The sequence below is a fragment of the Bombina bombina genome, chromosome 6 (assembly GCF_027579735.1).
Source record: "Bombina bombina isolate aBomBom1 chromosome 6, aBomBom1.pri, whole genome shotgun sequence".
Classification (NCBI taxonomy): Eukaryota; Metazoa; Chordata; class Amphibia; order Anura; family Bombinatoridae; genus Bombina; species Bombina bombina.
Window position 1 is genome coordinate 890,149,984 of NC_069504.1, and position 22,300 is coordinate 890,172,283.

Sequence of the window (22,300 nt, forward strand, 5' to 3'; positions counted from 1 at the left end):
TAGTATATTATATTTAGTAGAAAGTAGAGATATTTTAAAGTAATAGATAACCACAACCACCTCCACTGGAGGCAAAGTTTGTAAAACTGATTTGTGGGTGTGGTGAGGGGTGTATTTATAGGCATTTTGAGGTTTGGGAAACTTTGCCCCTCCTGGTAGGAATGTATATCCCATACGTCACTAGCTCATGGACTCTTGCTAATTACATGAAAGAAAAGCTGTACAGGATACAGAACGAGTCATGGAAACTAAACTTACCTTGGAAATGTTAAAAACTACTAAAGATGAAGTTGATGCACTACTGTCACAATATCGCCTGGACCTTGAAGAGAGGAAAAGGGTTAAATTCGTGAGAGACGAGTTGGATTACGCCAATCACAGAGTATACCATTGGTCACATGACAATGTGTCAAGATCACGTGAGGGCCCACGCTGGAGGAGAACGCCGAGAACAACAACGGATCAAGATCAAGACAAGGCTGAAAGTACATCATCCGGGGAAAGTTTTTTAGACTCCGGTTCAGAAGGAGACACCGGAGAGGAGGGCGGAAGCACCGCCGACCAGAGAGAGCTAAGGATGAGTACACGCAGTGCATGGAATCAACAGCGGCAACCGCACAGACAGCAGAGAGGAGGGAGATACCGACGGGGCATGAGAAGGTACTAACACAGATAGATGAACTTCCCAAAGTTAACTCCCCAGTATCTGAAGAGGAGAATCTTGTTATAAACATTTCCAGATATAAGTTAACTGATAACGAACTTAGTCTCCTGAAGAAAGGACTCTCGTTCTGTCCTGTGAAAGATTATAATGATTTTGAGATTGATAAAGATCTCTATAAATTTTTCAGGACATTAAGGTTAAAAGCGATATATGGTGGTAATAGCACAGTTAATCTGGGTGATCAAAATACAATAAATGAAGAGGTAATGCAAAGTGAATGTTTTGATGTGAGAACATTGAATTTGAACAAAAAGTCATCATTTATACCCCCTACAAGTAATTCTGGTATTGAAACTTTTGTTAAGTTTGTCCAACAGGATGTTGCTAATTTAGTAAAAAAAACAAGATTACAACCATATACTAAACAACATAACCTAACCAAAGGGGAATGGGAGGCTATATCCACTTTAAAAAGCAACAAAGATATCACAATAAAAAACGCTGATAAGGGCGGAGCTATAGTGATATTAGATACTGATTACTATACCCAAGAAATTCTAGAACAACTATCAGATGGGGGGGTTTATGAAATACTAGACCACAATCCCCTAACAGAGATACAAAGTGAGCTGAAAGGAATATTGGATAGGGCCTTGGGACATAATATTATCTCTAAACAAGTTTATGAATTTTTGTTTAATAAATTTCCAATAACACCAATTTTTTATACATTGCCCAAAGTGCATAAAAACCTCACACATCCGCTAGGACGCCCCATTGTGGCTTGCACTGATTCTGTGTTTTCCAATACTTCCATTTTTCTAGACAAAATTCTCTTCCCCATGGTTAAACAGCAAAAATCATCCATTAAAGGATTACTTTCTGTTATATTTTTTAAGCTAAACAACTAACATATTAAAGTTAATAAACATTAATTAAAACCTACTGACCTATATTTTCTCCAAAACGATGTTTCATAACATTCTAAAAGTTATATCTTTTATTCGCCGATGATGTCACGTTATCCTGCAAAATACTTAAACCAATAACTTTGCGTTTAAAGCGCCATTTTGAAACCTAGGTATTGTAAACGGATTGGTACAGAGCAAAGGATACCCACGGAGTGGGTTTGGAAAACAATTAAATTTGCAGACAAAATTTCTGATATACGGTAGAGATATGTTAATGAAATGCTATTGATAAAAAGCGTATTTGGGGTAGTTAGTAACAGGCATAGAAAATATTTACTTACAGTGGCCCTTTAAAGACACAAATTATTTTTTAACAAAACTTGCAGGGGTTGAAATAGAGGATACATGTTTAATCTTTTCACTTGATCTAGTAAATCTTTATACCTCAATCCCCCATGAGGCTGGTTTAACAACTGTAAAAAGTTTTCTAAATGAAAGTAGACTATATAATCCATCCCAGATTGATTTTGTTGACGACATTTTGAGACTGATATTGTACTGCAATTATTTCCTCTTTCAGGAAACATACTATATGCAAAAATGGGGGACAGCTATGGGCTCCAATGTAGCCCCCTCATATGCCAATTTGTTCATGAGTGGTTTTGAGAACAGATTTGTCTATAATAGTCAGTCATTCATCAGTAGCTGTAGGCTCTGGTTAAGATATATAGATGATATTTTTGGCATATGGGGGGGCACATTGGAGTCCTTATTGCAGTTTGTTGAGGACATCAATGGCTCAATGGTGGGCATTAGATTCACACTTACATACGCTAGCCAACAGGTTAATTTTCTGGACACTACTGTGTACAAGCAGGGTACAAAGTTGAACACTGATCTTTACACTAAACCAACGGATAGGAACACCTTATTAAGGTATGAAAGTTTCCATCCAGAAACTGTGTTTAAATCCATACCCAGGAGTCAGTTACTCCGCACAAAGAGAATAGTTCAGGATCAGGAGATATTGCCCGAAAGATTGAGATCTATGGGCAATAAATTTATCCAAAGAGGATATCCAAAAGAGATTGTTACCAGGAGTATTGAGGAGTTGGATAAAAAACAAGATAAAAAACAACATAAACAAAGTATAATAAAGATTGGTCAAAATAGACTAGTCTTCTCTATGGAATACAGCAATTTGAGTAATGATGTCTTCAGAATAGTAAGGAAATATTGGCATTTATTGTCAAAGTATAATCCAGAAGTTGAATCTTTTAATTACCCCCTATGCCTATAGAAGGGTTAAAAATCTTAGGGACAATATTGTTAAAGCTGATGTGGGTACCACTAAATCTTCTAGTGTTAATTATCTAACCACACCAAACAAGGGATGCTACCCCTGCCTCCATTGCGCCCAATGTAATTCTATAATAAAAGGAAAATTCTTGGTGCAGAATGATAAAAGGAAACAATATACCATAAATGGATTAGATGCATGTCAGACTAATTACGTAATTTATTTACTTAAATGCCCATGTGGCCTTTGTTATATTGGCGAGACCACTCAGGCCGCCAGGGATAGGTTTAGTCAACATAAGGCCTCTATTAAATCAAAAGACCTGTCACTACCAGTATCTGCACATTTCACACATATGGGACATACAGTTAGCCAACTCCGTTTTCAAATAATAGACCATATCCCCATTCACAGAAGAGGGGGCAATAGGGAATTAAAACTGAAGCAAAAAGAAGTATGGTGGATCAAACGTTTAAATACTTTACACCCCTATGGTCTGAATAGGGACTATGATTTATATCTGTTTTTATAAGATTTTCTAGCATGTTATGTACTCTGGTACCACTAGGGGGCTCTAAGTTAATGAAAGTTGGAATACCTGGAGAGGTATGAGTTAACCTAATTAGTATGTAGTACTGAACCCTGATTGGCCCAGATAACCTTTTTAAATGTCTGTTTAATTGTTTTTTAACTATGCATGAATAAGGACCATGTAGGTCCGAAACCTTGCCTTTTTTATGGTTGTTATACCCAAATAAAAAGAATTTTTCACCTTTAAGAAGCAAGATTGTACTGTGGTGCTGGCACACATTCTACATATGGACTATATATATATATATATATATATATATATACATACATACATACACACACACACACACATACATATATACAGATAGAGGATAAATAGATATAGTGTATTATTTAAATATAATTAATTCCTAATGGAATATTGTTATTATTGAATGGGTTCACATATTATTTGTCTTTCTAATTTTGATGCTGTGTTGTAAAAATAACGATATGCCCAGACACGGCACACTACTCTGACGTCAGAGCCTTGGTCGCTTGAGGACAAGTGGAAACAAGGACACAGCCATCTTCCTCCGTCGGAACTTGGGGGCTCTTGCCTATCGAGGATCTTCGGAGGACGCTGCCTGGAAACTTCACATTGGAAATTAAACCTCCTGGTCCACCTATTTTGAAGGTACTTTACATATCTACTGTGTACACTTGGATTGTACACTGGCTCTAAGGGTCCGGGGGGACGTCTACACTACAGCCTTTTTCCTACAGTTTGTTTCTTGCCGACAGGAACTTTCACAGCGCTCTCTATACACATAAATATAGCGCTATATTTGGAACATTCTACATCAACAAAATTGTGGACCTTATCATTACGTAATGTTCTAAATCTCCACAATTTGGCAAGCACAGAAAAACGTTTTTTGTAACTTTGGGAAATGCTTACTACGTAGTATTGTAACATTGTTTAGATATATACATTGTCTCTATACACACTGGTGTAAGATCCCCTATTATCTATACTTGCTAACAATTCTCTTTTGCTTTAGGTATTTTTACTTTTGTCTCTGCATCTATAAATATTGAGGGTTCCTCTGGTTCTTAAATATACTGTATAAAATCTACATATTAAGTACCTATTGGTACATTTTCCATAATGGCAACAAAGACACCCACAGGGGTTATAAATGAAACAAAAAGAAAACGCATTATGGAAAATGCACTAAAAGGTGATAGCCAAGCGTTTGTTCTTGTTGATGAGGATGATATTGCTAATGTATTTTCTAAATTAGAATTGTTAAGATTTAGAGAAACCAATTTGTGGTGGGACATAGAGTTCTTAGAACTCTATATATCTGAGCACAAGGTACCTAGGGGCTTACAAATGAAAAAATATCCCTCCTTTGCACTTAATAATCCAAAATTTATGGAGGAATGGAATGAGAATTTAACTAATTGTTCCATAATATTAATGAAACAACTATTATGCCATAAAAAAAGAGGAAAGAGATCAAGCCCTTATAGAAATCAATAATGCAATTGAAACACTCAAACCATTTGAGACTACCCAAAAATATACAGATTATACTAAACAGCTCACTGAAACAATAGACACTCTAGACACAGTACTATCTGAAAGGAAGGTACAGAAATACCAGAGAGATGTCAAGGACTATGAACTTAACATAGTATATTCATGGCAACAACATAAGCCTACTAGACAAAATTGGCCATCCACAAAGAAAAATAAAGAAAAAAATAGAAACAAAAAAGGAAATAAAAATAAGACAGATAGAAATAAAAATAAACACGTGACATTCTCCAGCATAGACACAGACTATCAGGACACTAGTGCACAGTCTACTGAAGGTGAACAATCACAAGGCTTCCTTGAACCAGATAGGACCAGTCTGAACCCGAGCACCAGTAGAAAAGAACTAAAATCTCTAGTGAAGCAACCAAGCCAGACTAGCACACCTAAGAAAGCACAAGATACAATAGACACGGATCAAACAGAACCAACTTTTCGTTACCCCAGCAGGGTCAGAAAAACTATAAAGAAGTAGCAGTCATTAACCTCTCTGATTATAAATTGTCCAACACAGAATGTAATTTGCTAAATAAAGGTTTATCGTATGCACCAGCACATAATTTTGATCTTGTAAATACACTTATTGATATCAACAGATTTGTTCGTAAGATAGTTTTGAAAAAACACTTTAAAGATACCCCAGTTGAGCACTTACCTGATAATACACAAGCTTCTAGTAAGCATGGTTCAGTTGGACTGAAATACACTGATCTGGTGGACCTCACTAATTTGATTTCCTTACAACAGGAATCCACCAGATCTACTGACACACTAACAAACAATTGCACATCTTTCACATATAAGAATATTTCTTATTTCTATCCAGTAAATTCTAGACATCAATTGTTGGACCTATACCAGAGAGTGGTAGAGAGAGAATTGACTGACTTATCAAATACGATTGAAAAAAAATCCCCTAGATATATCTAGTGATAATCTTACCCGACAACAAAGACAGGCATTGATTAGACTTCAGAAAAATGATAGTGTGGTGATAGTCCAGGCTGATAAGGGAGGGGCAGTGGTGGTTTTGAACAAAAGTGATTATATTGGTGAAGTTGAGAACCAATTAAAAGACTGTATGTTATACACTAAACTTACGTTCAATCCCACCACCTCCTTCAAAAACAAACTTAGTCACTTATTTGATTATGCTATTGAACATAGTTTCATGGATAAAGAATTAACTGATTACCTATATGTGGAACAGCCAACCACCCCATACTTTCGCATTGCACCCAAGATACATAAGGGACTCAAAAATGCACCTGGACGGCCCATTGTAGCCAGTAATGGATCCCTGTGTGAGAGATTGGGTGGTTGGCTCGACCACATACTCCAACCTATCATGCTGGCCCTACCAGGGTACATTAGGGACAGTACACACTTACTGACACAGATAAGTGATATAACTTGGAAAGAATCTTACGTATGGGCCACCATTGATGTCACGGCCCTCTATTCCAACATCCCCCATTCAAAAGGACTGGAGGCTATAGATTTTATGCTACATAGATATTCAGACTATAGTAATGCATTTATATCATTTATTGTCCAAATAACAGAATTTCTTTTACAACACAACTTTTTCATCTTCCAAGGCACCTATTACCTACAAAGACGAGGTACAGCGATGGGGGCAAAATTTGCCCCCGCGCTAGCAAATATATATATGGGGTGGCTGGAATTAAATATGATCTTTTCAGACCAGTTTCCATATAAGGACAATGTTATAATATATGGCCGCTTTATAGACGACATTATAGTCATCTGGGACACCAGGGATGACTGTACAGCTGATAAATTTGTAGACTTTATGAATAATAATGAATATAATCTGACTTTTACAGCACAGATACATAAACAGTCTATTGATTTCCTAGATTTAAGTCTGAGAGCCAAAGATAACACAATTTCTACATGCACTTACCGTAAACCATTGGCTAGGAACACGATACTGAGAGCTGATTCCTGCCATCTCAATCACTTAAAAAGAGGCATTTCAAAAGCACAATACCTTCGTTTAAGAAGGAATTGTACAGAATTGACAGATTATTTCCTCCAAGCAAGGGAGTTAACAAATAGATTAACAGATAGAGGATATCATAGGAATCTGCTACTTAAAATAGAAAAACAAGTGGCAGATTTAAATAGACAAGAACTACTCAAAGGAGGCCATAAGAAACCGGGAAAAATTGATATATCTATATCTCCTGACCAAAACCTTTTGTTTATTACGCAATTCAGTAGACAATATAATCAAATCTGTAAGATAGTCAAACACAACTTGTCAATTCTAAAAGGTGATGAGACACTTAATAACATTTTAATATCAGGAATAAAATGTTTAGCACGAAGAGCGCCCACTATAAGAGAAATAACTGGCAAACAGTTTACAGACAAAGAAACAACAGGCTCACACTGGCTTAGCCCAAAACCAAGATGCTTTAAATGTGGCCATATACCATGCAAAGGATGCACTTGCATCACTGTGACAGACACTTTTTCTTCTAATATTACTAAACAAGTGTTCCATATCCGAGATAGAATTGACTGTAATTCACAATATGTCATCTATCTCATTAATTGCTTATTCTGCTCCTGTCAATACATTGGTATAACTACCCACCCATTAAAAGATAGAATTCGTGAACACTTACGCTCTTTAGATGAAAAAGAACCTAAAACGCCGGTAGCTAAGCATTTTAGATTGCATGGTATAGGACTAAAATATTTTTCATTCATAGGCATTGATATTATTAAAAAACACCCCAGGGGTGGTAATAGGGAAAAATGGTTAATAAAAATAGAGATCTTTTGGATTATAAAGTTACATACTAGAGTACCAGAAGGAATCAACAAAAGGATGGATGTTGACTTATTTGTTGAATAATACAATTTTTAATATAATCTAAAATAAAACAATATAAGAGAAAACTTTTTTCCATATTTATCCTATATAAAGTGTTTCTTCCCTTTACAGTTTACTACCACAGCTCAGGTTCCCCCAAAAAAACCCTAGATGTACTAATTTAAATAGTGTGAAAAATTAACAATTAATTTAGCACATCCGAAATCAACTGTGTGCCTTTTATTCTAATTTTTTTTATTTATTCCATTTTTTCATTATCATATTTATGTTCTTTTAATGTATTTCTTGTTTTCTGTAACTTCATTTGTATTATACATATATTAATATATTGTTTTGTTTATGTTAATATAGTGGTTTTTCCATTCCTAATTTAAACTGCTGTTTTTTTCACATATGCATCGATAGTGACTGACTTATAGTAATTGATACTACTATCGATTGTAATGTATCAATTTCAGCTCTTGATAAGTTTACAAGATGTGTCAGTTTGGTACTTGGAAATTAGTAACTAAGTATTTTATTTAGAAATAAATTATGTGATGTTTCACAATGCTAACCCGAAATAGGAATTTCCTAAGTTAACAAAATGAATTAATATTGCCAGAGATTTACCCGCTGTACTCCGGAATGCTAGGAGTTCAGAGTGGTTATTAGTGGCTCAAGTTATGGAATACAAAGTTCATACCTTCCTTAGTTGGAGATGGAAAGAGTTAGTGTTACCGGAGGTTTGTTGGAGAAGGTAAGTAACACTTAACGGCAAACTGCATCAAGCGCTTCTCAGGGGGAGAGAGACGCTGTTGACAGGAGCGGGCGGTAGCTGATGACGTAACCGCAGCTCCGGCGTCTGTGTCCCAAGGTGTGAGAGCAGGAGCTGACAGGAACAAACTGTGCTGAAGGAAAAGGTATACGTTTGCTAATTTTGTCAGTGGGGATATCCAAGTTAAATGGCTAGTAGTAACGAAGCTTCTAGTAGAGTAGTCTGCTTCAATAATCCAGCAACTAACTATGCAAGTTATGCTAATTTATAGTGAAGAGGAGGAGTGTTCTTAAAGGGACAGTATGAGAGAAACGGTATTCCTTACATAGTCCCCCCCCCCAAGGAAACCACAGCGAGGTTTCAAGGACGAGGTCTGTCCGGATGCCTCCGATGGAACTGAGAGATCAGCCGGGGCGCAGAAAGATTTGAGACAGGTTCCCATGAGTCCTCTTCCTGACCAAAACCCAGCCAACGGACAAGGTAAAACAACTGTCCATTATCAAGTCGGGAGTCTAAAATACTATGAACCTGGAATTCCTCCTGGTCAGTTGGTGCTGAACCACCCGGAAGATGAGAGAGCAGGGGTACATCCGAATTACAAGGTTTCACCAGAGAAATATGAAAAGTCGGGTGTACCTTAAGTGACGGTGGAAGATCCAGGGTAACGGTGAGAAGATTCGAGATTGAGGAAATAAGGAACGGGCCAATGAAAGTACGTCCAAGTTTTTTAGATGGGTAGTGCAATTTTAAATTCTTAGTGGACAACCAAACACGTTGACCAACTGTGTAGGTTGGTCCAGGTCTGCGCCTCAAGTTGTAGTAATTACTTTGAGTGGTTTGGGAATCAAGAATGTGCTTCTTTACTGAGGAGAAAATTTGGGAGATGTCATTCACCGTATCATTTACCTGAGGGCAAGGTGTGTCGATCCTGGGCAAAAAGTCTGCTCGGGGATGCAAGCCATAATTTATAAAGAAAGGAGTGAACTGAGTTGAGGAATTCACATGGTTGTTATAAGAAAATTCCGCTAAATAGATATAGTCAGCCCAGGTATGCTGTTCTTGAGAGGAATAACAGCGTAAGAACTGTTCAATGCTTTGGTTCACTCTTTCAGTTAGTCCATTTGACTGTGGGTGGAAAGAAGTCGTGAGGGATTGTTCCATATGAAGTGATTTGCAGAGATTCTTCCAAAATCTGGATGTAAACTGTGACCCACGATCGCTTATCACAACCTTCGGGATACCATGTAAGTGAATGATTTCTTTAAGGAATAGATCAGCAGTGATTTTAGAGGTAGGTAAAGCAGTTGTCGGAACAAAATGAGCCATTTTGGAGAAGAGGTCCGTGATGACAAAGATGGTATTAAATCCGTTGGATCTAGGAAGATCTACAATAAAGTCCATGGAAACCTTCTCCCAGGGTTTATCTGGTACTGGTACTGGTTGTAGGAACCCAAAGGGTCGCTGTTTCGCATGTTTAGAGGTGGCACATGTATCACAGTTGGATATATAGCTATGTACGGATTGTCTGAGTCTTGGCCACCAGTAGAATCGAGTGAGAAGTTCCATGGTTTTTACCACACCCCTATGTCCTGCTAAGGGTGAGTCGTGTACTTGCTTTAATAAAGATTGGCGAAGGTTAACAGGTATGAATAGTTTGTTCTGCCTGTAATACAAACCATCGGTGTGTAATGTGAGATCGTCTAGGTTAATATCAGTGCTGAGATTCTGATCCGCTTTGATCTGAGATGTAGTTAACCCAACGAAACACTCTTGTGGAACAACAGTAGTAGGTGGATAATCTGGATTTAGATTGATGGGCATTCGAGAGAGGGCATCAGCTTTTCCATTTTTATCACCTGGCCTATAACAGATGGTAAAGTGAAATCTAGAAAAATAGAGACTCCATCTCAATTGTCTTGAGGAGAGTGTCTTATTAGTTTGAAGGTATTGCAAGTTCTTGTGGTCTGTAAATATGATTATTGGATGTTCTGCACCCTCCAGGAGATGTCGCCAGTGATCAAATGAACATTTAATGGCCAATAACTCCTTTTCTCCCACTGGATAATTCCTCTCTGCCGGTTGGAGGACTCTGGAATAGTATGCAACGGGATGGAGAGATTCCTTACAAGAGGGCCTTTGTGAAAGGATTGCTCCAATAGCATCAACCTCCAAAACAAACTGGTGAGATAGATCAGGATACCTCAGGATAGGTTCCGAGGAAAACTTTTGTTTTAAGAAGTCAAACGCCTGTTGAGCTTGGAGTGTCCATGAGAATTTAAGATGTTGTTTAGTGAGATCCGTGAGAGGTTTGCAAATAGCAGCGAATCCAGGAATAAACTTCCTATAAAAGTTAGAGAATCCAAGGAAACGCTGTACGTCCTTCCTGGAGGAAGGAGTTGGCCAGTCTAGTATAGCACTAATCTTTTTGTTATCCATAGAGATACCTTGCTTATTGATGTTATAACCTAAGAAGGTTATGTTTTTTGCTTCAAATATGCATTTTTCAGGCTTAGCGTATAATTTATTTTGTCTTAACCTGAGTAAAACTTCCTTGACATGACTTCTGTGTTGGGTCAAATCAGAAGAGTAAATTAGAATGTCATCTAAATAGACTATAACGTACACGTCAAGTATATCCCTGAAGATGTCATTTATGAAACATTGAAATGTAGCTGGGGCGTTACACAGTCCGAATGGCATTACAGTATACTCATAAAGACCATATCTAGTCCTAAATGCTGTAAGCCATTCGTCCCCATCTCTTATTCTTATCAGATTATAGGCTCCTCTGAGATCCAACTTTGTGAAGTACGAGGAACCTCGTAATCTTTCCATTAATTCCGGGATTAATGGAAGGGGATATCTGTTTTTCCTAGTGCGCTTGTTTAGCTCCCTATAGTCTATTATATGCCTGAGTGTACCGTCCTTATTGGTCACAAAAAATATTCCCGCACCAGCGGGGGAGGTACTGGGTCTTATGAACCCCTTTTTAAGGTTATCGTCAATGTACACCTTTAGGTGCTCTAATTCGGGTTTCGACAGTGGATATAAGTGTCCAAAGGGTATGGACACCCCAGGAAGGAGATCTATGGGGCAATCGTATGCCCTATGTGGTGGAAGACTTTCTGCTTCGGTCTTATCAAATACATCTCTAAATTCCTGATAATGTTGAGGAATAGGTTGTTCACTATTAATCACACTGAGGAGGATAGAGCTGTCTGTCATTTGTTTTTTATCTATTTCCTTGGAAAAAGATATGGTTAGGTGAGCCCAATCTATATGTGGTTTATGAGCCCTTAACCAATTTATTCCTAGGATAACCTGGAACATGGGGGAAGATATAACATCAAATGATATCATGTCAGTTTTATGGTTCTCTAAGTGTAAAGTCAAGGGAATTGTCTGGTGAGTAAGTGGCCCACTTGAAAGTATGCTACCGTCAATAACTTTAACAGAGACAGGTGATTGCTTTGAAATTATAGGTATTTTATTTTTAAACACAAAATTCATGTCAACGAAGTTTCCACAGGATCCGGTGTCAATTAACGCTGTCGTCTGGATCTTGCAGGAATCCCACTGTAAATTGACAGGAATAGTGAGGTATGTGGCAGAAACGAGTTTAGAAAAGAAATTATGTTGATGGTTTTTTATCTTACCTATTTTCTGTTTTGCCAATTGGGGGCAGTCTTTTACCTCATGTTTGGGTGATGCACAGTATAGGCATAGGTTCAATGTCTTCCTTCTGTTTTTTTCCTGAGCAGATAGAGGGCCCTTTATAAACCCTATCTCCATGGGTTGTGGTAAGTCCTTTGTAGAAGTGGTAGGTGGGATAGAAGGCCTCTTTGCAATACCAATTCTTTCACTACGTCTCTCTCTAAGACGCCGATCAATAGAGATAGCAACTGTATAAAATTCCTCCAAAGTGTCAGGTATTCCTATACGGGAGATTTCGTCTTTAAGTTCCTCACTTAAACCTAAACGAAATTGATTTTTGAGAGAAATCTCATTCCACATAGCATCTCTTGCATAGATCTTAAATTGTGTAATGTAATTTTCAACGGGGTTTTTTGACTGTTTTAAAGCTCTCAAATTATTTTCTGAAGATATCTGTTTATATGGATCCTCATACAGTGTAGACATCTCAGAAAAAAATGCTTCTAGGGATCCCAGGATAGGATCTTCGGATTCAAAAAAAAGCATCTGCCCATGCCCTTGGTTCACCTCTTAGATATGAGATCACAGTTAGTACTCTGATTCTTTCTGTGGCGTAAGTCTTGGGTTTCAGTTGAAACATGAGTAAACATGAATTTCTGAATTCCCTAAACTGAGCCCTATTACCAGTGAACCTTTCTGGAGTTGAAACAGCTGGTTCAGGAGACTGATCAGTAGCAGGTGATTTGGCAGATAATGTTTCCCTAAGACAGGCTTTTAGGGCCTGGTTCTCCAATTGTAATTCTCTGAATGAGTTAGATAAAAGGTCAACCCTATCAGACAAACTTTTTATGTGGTCAGCCATAGTGTTAGGCTCCATTTCCATGATGAAATAACAACACAAGATAATAGTTTTTTATAATATAACCTTAAACAGGTTGATATGAGCTGTAACTTTTTTTCTGGCTGGATTATTATGTATGTATCAATTTCAGCTCTTGATAAGTTTACAAGATGTGTCAGTTTGGTACTTGGAAATTAGTAACTAAGTATTTTATTTAGAAATAAATGATGTGATGTTTCACAATGCTAACCCGAAATAGGAATTTCCTAAGTTAACAAAATGAATTAATATTGCCAGAGATTTACCCGCTGTACTCCGGAATGCTAGGAGTTCAGAGTGGTTATTAGTGGCTCAAGTTATGGAATACAAAGTTCATACCTTCCTTAGGTGGAGATGGAAAGAGTTAGTGTTACCGGAGGTTTGTTGGAGAAGGTAAGTAACACTTAACGGCAAACCGCATCAACCGCTTCTCAGGGGGAGAGAGACGCTGTTGACAGGAGCGGGCGGTAGCTGATGACGTAACCGCAGCTCCGGCGTCTGTGTCCCAAGGTGTGAGAGCAGGAGCTGACAGGAACAAACTGTGCTGAAGGAAAAGGTATAAGTTTGCTAATTTTGTCAGTGGGGATATCCAAGTTAAATGGCTAGTAGTAACGAAGCTTCTAGTAGAGTAGTCTGCTTCAATAATCCAGCAACTAACTATGCAAGTTATGCTAATTTATAGTGAAGAGGAGGAGTGTTCTTAAAGGGACAGTATGAGAGAAACGGTATTCCTTACATCGATATGCCTGCATTTCTGAAAAAAACGACCAATTTTCTTCAAGCCATTCTTATATATTATTGTTTTATGAAATACCTACATATTCTTTTATATGTAACTGCTAACTTTTTATTTTTTTGTTTTTTATCTATTTTCTTTATCTAACTTATCATTTAGAATTTAGTTTATATAGGCTTAGAATGTATATTTTGTATATATTAACAATTGTACTAGTACTAGAAGATTTGCATAACTGTTTACTGTGTTGTTTGACACATAGTAATTAAAGAAACTGAATGAGTGACCTATTTGCAGCAAATGTTTCTGCTACCTGACCCATAGGTGTAACCTATAGTTAAACATAGAACAGGATTGGTTCATTTGCTGCATATAGGCCAATACACACCTTGAACATATCACCTCTGATGAAGCGCATGTACGCATGCGCGAAACGCGTCAGGTGTTAAGGCTTTGCTCTCACCTTATGTACTAGCACTCTGCTTCAATAAATCTTTTTGAACCAGCCGTGGATGACTCTTCAGCCGTTATTTGTCCTCTTTTCTGGGGATTATCTATTTCTATATATATACATACATACATACATACACACACACACACACACATACATATATACAGATAGAGGATAAATAGATATAGTATATTATTTAAATATAATTAATTCCTAATGGAATATTGTTATTATTGAATGGGTTCACATATTATTTGTCTTTCTAATTTTGATGCTGTGTTGTAAAAATAACGATATGCCCAGAATGTGTTCCAGAGACTGGGTAGGTGTAAGAGCTTGGTGCTGTAATCTGTATAATAAACTATGGACAAGTCTAAATTATACTATTACTTTCAAATGGGTGTGTTTTCATTGCAGAACTGAGGGGGCGGAGCAGTTGAACAGTAGGTCTTCAATACTCCAGTAACCCGCTTGCTTGCTCTGCTGCAAAGTGTCCCTGGAATCTTTTTTGAAATGTTGGCAACTATGTCTATGTGTTTAGAAGCCATTGTGGAACCCCCACTTACATTGTGTCCTTCTTGTACTGAAAGGGTCTTACACTGCAAAGGACATATTTTAGGGGATAAAAGTATGCCTAAGGATGATTCTCAGTCTGAAGAGAATCAGGTTATGCCATCCAATTCTCCCCAAGTCTCACAACCTTTAACGCCCACTTAAGCGACGCCGAGTACTTCTAGTGCGTCTAATTCTTTTACTCTGCAAGATATGGTTGCAGTTATGTCTACTACCCTTACAGAGGTATTATCTAAACTGCCAGTTTTACAGGGTAAACGTAGTAGATCAGGCATTAAGGTAAATACTGAACCCTCTGATGCCTTATTGGCCATTTCCGATGTACCCTCACAGTGCTCTGATTTGGGGGTCTGGAATTGCTGTCTGAGGGAGAACTTTCAGATTCAGGAAATGTGTTGCCTCAGACAGATTCGGACATGATGTCCTTTAAATTTAGGCTTGAACACCTCTGCCTGTTACTCCGGAGGTTTTAGCGATTTTGGATGATTGTGACCATATTGTGATACCACCAGAGAAGTTGTGTAAGATGGACAAATTTCTAGAGGTACCTACTTACACTGATGTTTTTCCAGTCCCTAAAAGAATTTCAGACATTGTTACATAGGAATGGGATAGACCAGGCATTCCGTTCTCTCCCCCTCCTAATTTTAAGAAAATGTTTCCCATATCTGACACCATTCGGGATTCTTGGCAAACGGTCCCTAAGGTGGAGGGAGCTATTTCTACCCTAGCTAAGCGTACAACTATACCTATTGAGGACAGTTGTGCTTTCAAAGATCCTATGGATAAAAAAATTAGAAGGTCTTCTAAAGAAATTGTTTATTCATCAGGGTTTTCTTTTACAACCTATAGCTTGCATTGTTCCTGCAGCAGCTTTTTGGTTTGAGGCTCTAGAAGAGTCTCTTAAGGTTGATACCCCATTAGATGACATTTTGGATAGAATAAAGGCTCTCAAGCTCACTAATTCTTTTATTACAGATGCCGCTTTTCAAATGGCTAAATTAGCGGCAAAAAATGCAGGCTTTGCCATCTTAGCACGTTGAGCGTTATGGCTCAAATCTTGGTCTGCTGATGTGTCATCAAAATCTAAGCTGTTAGCTATTCCTTTTAAAGGTAAGACCCTATTCGGGCCTGAATTGAAGGAAATCATTTCTGACATTACTTGAGGTAAAGGTCATTCCCTGCCTCAGGATAAGGCTGTGAAGATGAAGACCCTCTGCTTCCTCTTCCGCCACAAAGCAGGAAGGGAATTTTGCTCAATCCAAGTCAGTCTGGAGACCTAACCAGGCCTGGAATAAAGGTAAACAAGCCAAGAAGCCCACTGTTGCTACCAAGACAGCATGAAGGGACGGCCCTCGATCCGGGACCGGATTTAGTTGGGGGCAGACTTTCTCTCTTTGCTCAGGCTTGAGCAAGAGATGTTCAGGATCCCTGGGCATTGGAAATTGTGACCCAGGAGTATCAGCTGGAATTCAAGGAATTTCTCCCAAGAGGGAGATTTCATCTTTCACGTTTGTCTGTAGCCCAGACAAAAAGAGAGGCATTCTTACGCTGTGTAAAAGACCATGGTAGTAATTTGCCCAGTACCAAAACTAGAACAGGGACAAGGGTTTTACTCAAATCTGTTTGTGGTTCCCAAAAAAGAGGGAACTTTCAGACCAATTTTAGATCTCAAATGCCTAAACAAATTTCTCTAAGTCCCATCGTTCAAGATGGAGACTATACAAACAATTTTGCCAATGATCCAGGAGGGTCAATATATGACCACAGTGGACCTAAAGGATGCGTATCTTCACATTCCTATCCACAAGGATCATCATCTGTTTCTAAGGTTTGCCTTTCTGGACGAACACTATCAGTTTGTGGCCCTTCCTTTCGGGTTGGCCACAGCTCCCAGAGTCTTCAGGTTCTCAGGCCGCGGGGCATAGCAGTGGCGCCCTATCTGGACGATATTTTGATCCAGGCGTCAACTTATCATCTGACCAAATCTCACACGGACATCATGTTGGCATTTCTAAGAACTCACGGTTGGAAAGTGAGTGTAGAAAAGAGTTCACTAGTTCCACTAACAAGAGTCCCATTCTTGGGAATTCTGATAGACTCGGTAGACATGAAAATATTTCTGACGGAGGTCAGAAAGTCAAAGATTCTAAATACTTGCCGAGCACTTCAGTCCATTCCTCGGCCATCAGTGGCTCAGTGTATGGAGGTCATTGGATTAATGGTAGCAGCAATGGGACATCGTTCCATTTGCTCGCTTTCATCTCAGACCACTGCAGCTGTGCATGCTCAGACAGTGGAATGGGGATTATGCAAATTTATCTCCTCAGATAAATCTGGATCAAGAGACCAGAGACTCTTCTTTGGTGGTTGTCACCGGCTCATCTGTCCCAGGGAATGTACTTCCGAAGGCCAGCATGGGTAATAGGGACGACGGACGCCAGCCTCTTTGGCTGGGGTGCAGTCTGGAATACCCTGAAAGCTCAGGGGGTTTGGACTCAGGAGGAGTCTCTACTACCAATCAATATTCTGGAACTGAGAACAATATTCAATGCTCTTCAGGTGTGGCCTCAGTTGACTTTGGCCAAATTCATAAGATTCCAGTCGGACAATATTACGACTGTAGCATATGTCAATCATCAAGGGGGAACAAGGAGTTCTCAAGTGATGATAGAGGTTTCAAAGATAATCCGATGGGCGGAGGCTCACTCTTGCCATCTATCAGCAATCTATATCCCAGGAGTAGAGAACTGGTAAGCTGATTTTCTAAGTCGTCAGACTTTTCATCTGGGGGAGTGGGAACTTCATCCGGAGGTGTTCGCATCATTGATCTGTCAATGGGGCACACCGGAATTGGATCTGATGTCATCTCGTCAGAATGCCAAACTTCCTCGTTACGGGTCCAGGTCAAGGGATCTCCAAGCTATACTGATGGATACTCTAGCAGTACCTTGGTCGTTCAACCTGGCTTATGTGTTTCCACCATTTCCTCTCCTTCCCCGTCTAATTGCAAGAATCAAACAGGAGAGAGCTTCAGTAATCCCGAAAGCACCTGCGTGGCCACGCAGGACTTGGTATGCAGATCTAGTGGACATGTCATCTCTGCCACCGTGGAAACTACCATTGAGACAGGACCTTCTCATTCAAGGTCCATTCCAGCATCCAAACCTAAATTCTCTGCAGCTGACTGCTTGGAGATTGAACGCTTAGTTTTATCTAAGCGGGGATTCTCTGAATCGGTCATTGATACTTTGATTCAGGCTCGCAAGCCTGTCACGAGAAAGATTTACCATAAGATATGGCGTAAATATCTTTATTGGTGTGAATCCAAGGGCTACTCATGGAGTGGGATTAAGATTCCTAGGATTTTGTCTATTCTCCAAGAGGGATTGAAGAAGGGATTATCAGCTAGTTCCTTAAAGGGACAAATTTCTGCTTTGTCAATTTTACTACACAAGCGTCTGGCGGATGTCCCAGACGTTCAGTCTTTTCGTCAGGCTTTAATCAGAATCAAGCCTGTGTTTAAACCTATTGCTCCGCCATGGAGTTTGAATTTATTTCTCAATGTTCTTCAAGGGGTTCCGTTTGAACCCATGCATTCCATCAATATTAAACGATTATCTTGGAAAGTTTTGTTTTTAGTTGCTATCTCTTCAGCTTGAAGAATTTGAGCTTTATGAGTTGCAATGTGATTCACCTTATCTTATATTCCATTCTGATAAGGTGGTTTTGCGTACTAAACCTGGATTTCTTCCTAAGGTTGTTTCTAATAAGAATATTAATCAGGAAATTGTGGTTCCTTCCTTGTGTCCTAATCCTTCTTCTAAGAAGGAACGTCTCTTACATAACTTGGACGGCGTGGTTCGGGCTTTGAAGTTTTACTTACAAGCGACCAAGGATTTCCGTTAAACATCTTCTCTATTCGTTGTTTATTCTGGAAGGCGTAGGGGTAAAAAGCTACGGCTACCTCTCTTTCTTTTTGGCTGAAAAGCATCATCCACCTGGCATACGAGACTGCTGGACAGCAGCCCCCTGAAAAGGTTACGGCTCATTCTACTAGAGCTGTGGCTTCCACATGGGTTTTTCAAAATGATGCTTCTGTTGAACAAATTTGTAAGGCTGTGACTTGGTCCTCCCTTCATACTTTTTCCAAATTTAAAAAATTTGATACTTTTGCTTCTTCTGAGGCTATTTTTGGGAGAAAAGTTCTTCAAGCAGTGGTACCTTGATAAATTGATTTCTTCTACGATTCGACGAGTCCACGGCCCTCCCTGTCATTTTAAGACAGATTATATTTTTGTTTTCAAAACTTCAGTCACCTCTGCACCTTTTCTTTTCTCTTCCTATACCTTCGGTCGAATGACTGGGGGTGGAGAGAAGGGAGGAGCTATATATACAGCTCTGCTGTGGTGCTCTTTGCCACTTCCTGTTAGCAGGAGGATAATATCCACAAGTAAGGATGAATCCGTGGACTCGTCGTATCGTAGAAGACATCAATTTATCAGGTAAGCATAAATTTCCTTTTATACAATATAGTTAGTGTACAGGTGGCCCTCGGTTTACAACGATTCAATTTGCACCGTTTCAGAATAACAACCTTTTTTCTTTTTTCCAGTCATGTGACTGCTATTGAAAATCATTAAGAAGCAGTGCATTGAATAAAATAGCCAGTAGGTGGAGCTGTCCACTTGTGTTGCAGCAAAGATATGCAAGCCAAGCAAGCTGAAATGAATCAGTTTAACCAGACCTGAGCTATCGAGCAGCTTGGAAAGGAACAAGATCTTCATGTCTATAAATCAGTCCAGATTGGAATGCATAGAAAGAACTGTTTGCAGAAAAATGCAAGTAAAGTCGGTGTTGTGTGATTATTTTATTAGGTTTATAATGCTGTTTAGCAAATGTTTTTGTTCATTTAACTTGGTTTAATTATATATTATGTGTCTAATGCTGTTTATTTTTAAAGCTTTGAATGGATGACTTTAAATGCTAATGTATTAGGTGTTACTTATACCAATTTTGAGAGGTGTTACTTATACCAATTTTGGAACCTAACTCCCTCACTTCCCATTGACTTACATTATAAACTGGGTTTCGATTTACAACCATTCCTTCTGGAACCTAACCCCTGCGTAAACTGAGGGCTACCTGTATAGGAAATTCCTTTATCCACTGAGACTAAAAGGTTTGTTAGTAAATACTGTTTAAGTATTATAAAGTGTTCTAGGGTTATATTCAACTTGAGCTACATTGTATTCGCTGATAAATGCAGGGTAGTCATTTACTGGCAATTATGCTCTCTCTGATAATCAGACATTAGATTTGATGGTATCATCTTATTGAATGGTTTTTAACAAAAGTCCTGCTGATAGAAATTTTAGTTCAAATTCAGTAGCTGAATTCTGCTAATTAGCCATTTGTGTTATTAATTAGTACTATACTATTGTTATATTCCAAATTGTTCTAGAAAATCTTAACTGCAATATTTCACATTTAATTCACTCTGATACACATTTAATATCCAATAATATGGTGTCCATATCTCATGGTGTAACAGACTAATTTGTATTGATTTCAAATAATTTCTATAGCTTATTTTGTACTAAATATTGTGATATACCACCTGTCTGAAAAAAAATCAGAAAATTACACCCCTGGCCAGAAAATCTGTATAAATTAATCTCTCATGAAATTAAAGGGAAGCATTATATTCCATCCAATCAGTCGCACTATGGTATACATTTTTTTTTAAATTGTGCACATTTATTAAGGAAAAAAGAGCCACCTCGATCAACCTGGCTGTCCAGATGAAATTCACGCAAACGGCAAAATTTTGTGGTATCTCCTCCTACACTTGCTGAACAAAGGGTACCATCTATCACTGGATAACTTCTATACCAGCATAGAGTTGTAAAAAAAATATATATTTTATTTTTATTCCTGGCCTGTGGCACAGTACAAAAAAAATCGTACAGGTTTCCCCCAGAAAATGACATATGGCAAAAAATGTAGGGGCACAACGTCAGCTTTATGTCAAGATGAACTACTGGCCCTTTGGTACACTAACAAAAAAGTGTGTATGCTGTCCACAATGCACTACACCGTCTGTGAATGGAATTTTTTTTCCAAAAACCAAAGTGCATTATGTACAGTACATAAAAAAAAAGGGGGGGGGGGGGTGTAGATTTAGCGGACCAGTGCATACAGCCATATCTGGTTAAGGGAACAACCAAAACCTGGTTCAACAAATAGCCATTTATGTAAAGCAGGTTGCAGTGTATAATGGATATGTGCTGTACAAAAAAGCAGGCGCAGGGAAACAATACGCTATTCTGGAATTTTCGTTAAATATTGCATCTGATATTTTGTTTAAGCAGACACCTAATTCTCCCACATTTCAGTCAAAAATGTCCAGAGACTTTGTGGCATGCATTTTCCCTCTAGGACCCCTCCCACAACCTGCAAAAAAAATCACCCCAGAAAAAGTGCAGTCTGCTATAAAAAAAAAAAAAAAAAAAAAAAAAAAAAAGGAGTTAGGAAGGACTCTAGCTACTATTGCCCTTCCTGCCCATCTCTACCAGGCCTCTGTATCACAGGCTGCTTCAGAATCTATCATACAAAGTTAAACTTTTGATTCAATTGACTCTGTATGTGTTCCAGAGTTATTTTATTATTCTGTATTCCTGACTTCATGGATCCATTGACCTTGTCCTGTTGCTTTTTATGTTAAGCCCAGCCACTCTAAAGGTCATGATAAATTTACTATACAAACAACGGGGGTAATTTTCATTCCTGGGCTGCCATACTGTCTCAAAGGGACATAGGCCAAGAAAACATAATTTATGCTTACCTGATAAATTTATTTCTCTTGTAGTGTATCCAGTCCACGGATCATCCATTACTTGTGGGATATTCTCCTTCCCAACAGGAAGTTGCAAGAGGATCACCCACAGCAGAGCTGCTATATAGCTCCTCAACTCACTGCCATATCCAGTCATTCGACCGAAACAAGCCGAGAAAAGGAGAAACCATAGGGTGCAGTGGTGATTGTAGTTTAATTAAAATTTAGACCTGCCTGAAAAGGACAGGGCGGGCCATGGACTGGATACACTACAAGAGAAATAAATTTATCAGGTAAGCATAAATTATGTTTTCTCTTGTTAAGTGTATCCAGTCCACGGATCATCCATTACTTGTGGGATACCAATACCAAAGCTAAATTACACGGATGATGGGAGGGACAAGGCAGGAACTTAAACGGAAGGAACCACTGTCTGTAGAACCTCTCTCCCAAAAACAGCCTCCGAAGAAGCAAAAGTATCAAATTTGTAAAATTTGGAAAAAGTATGAAGGGAAGACCAAGTTCCAGCCTTGCAAATCTGTTCAACA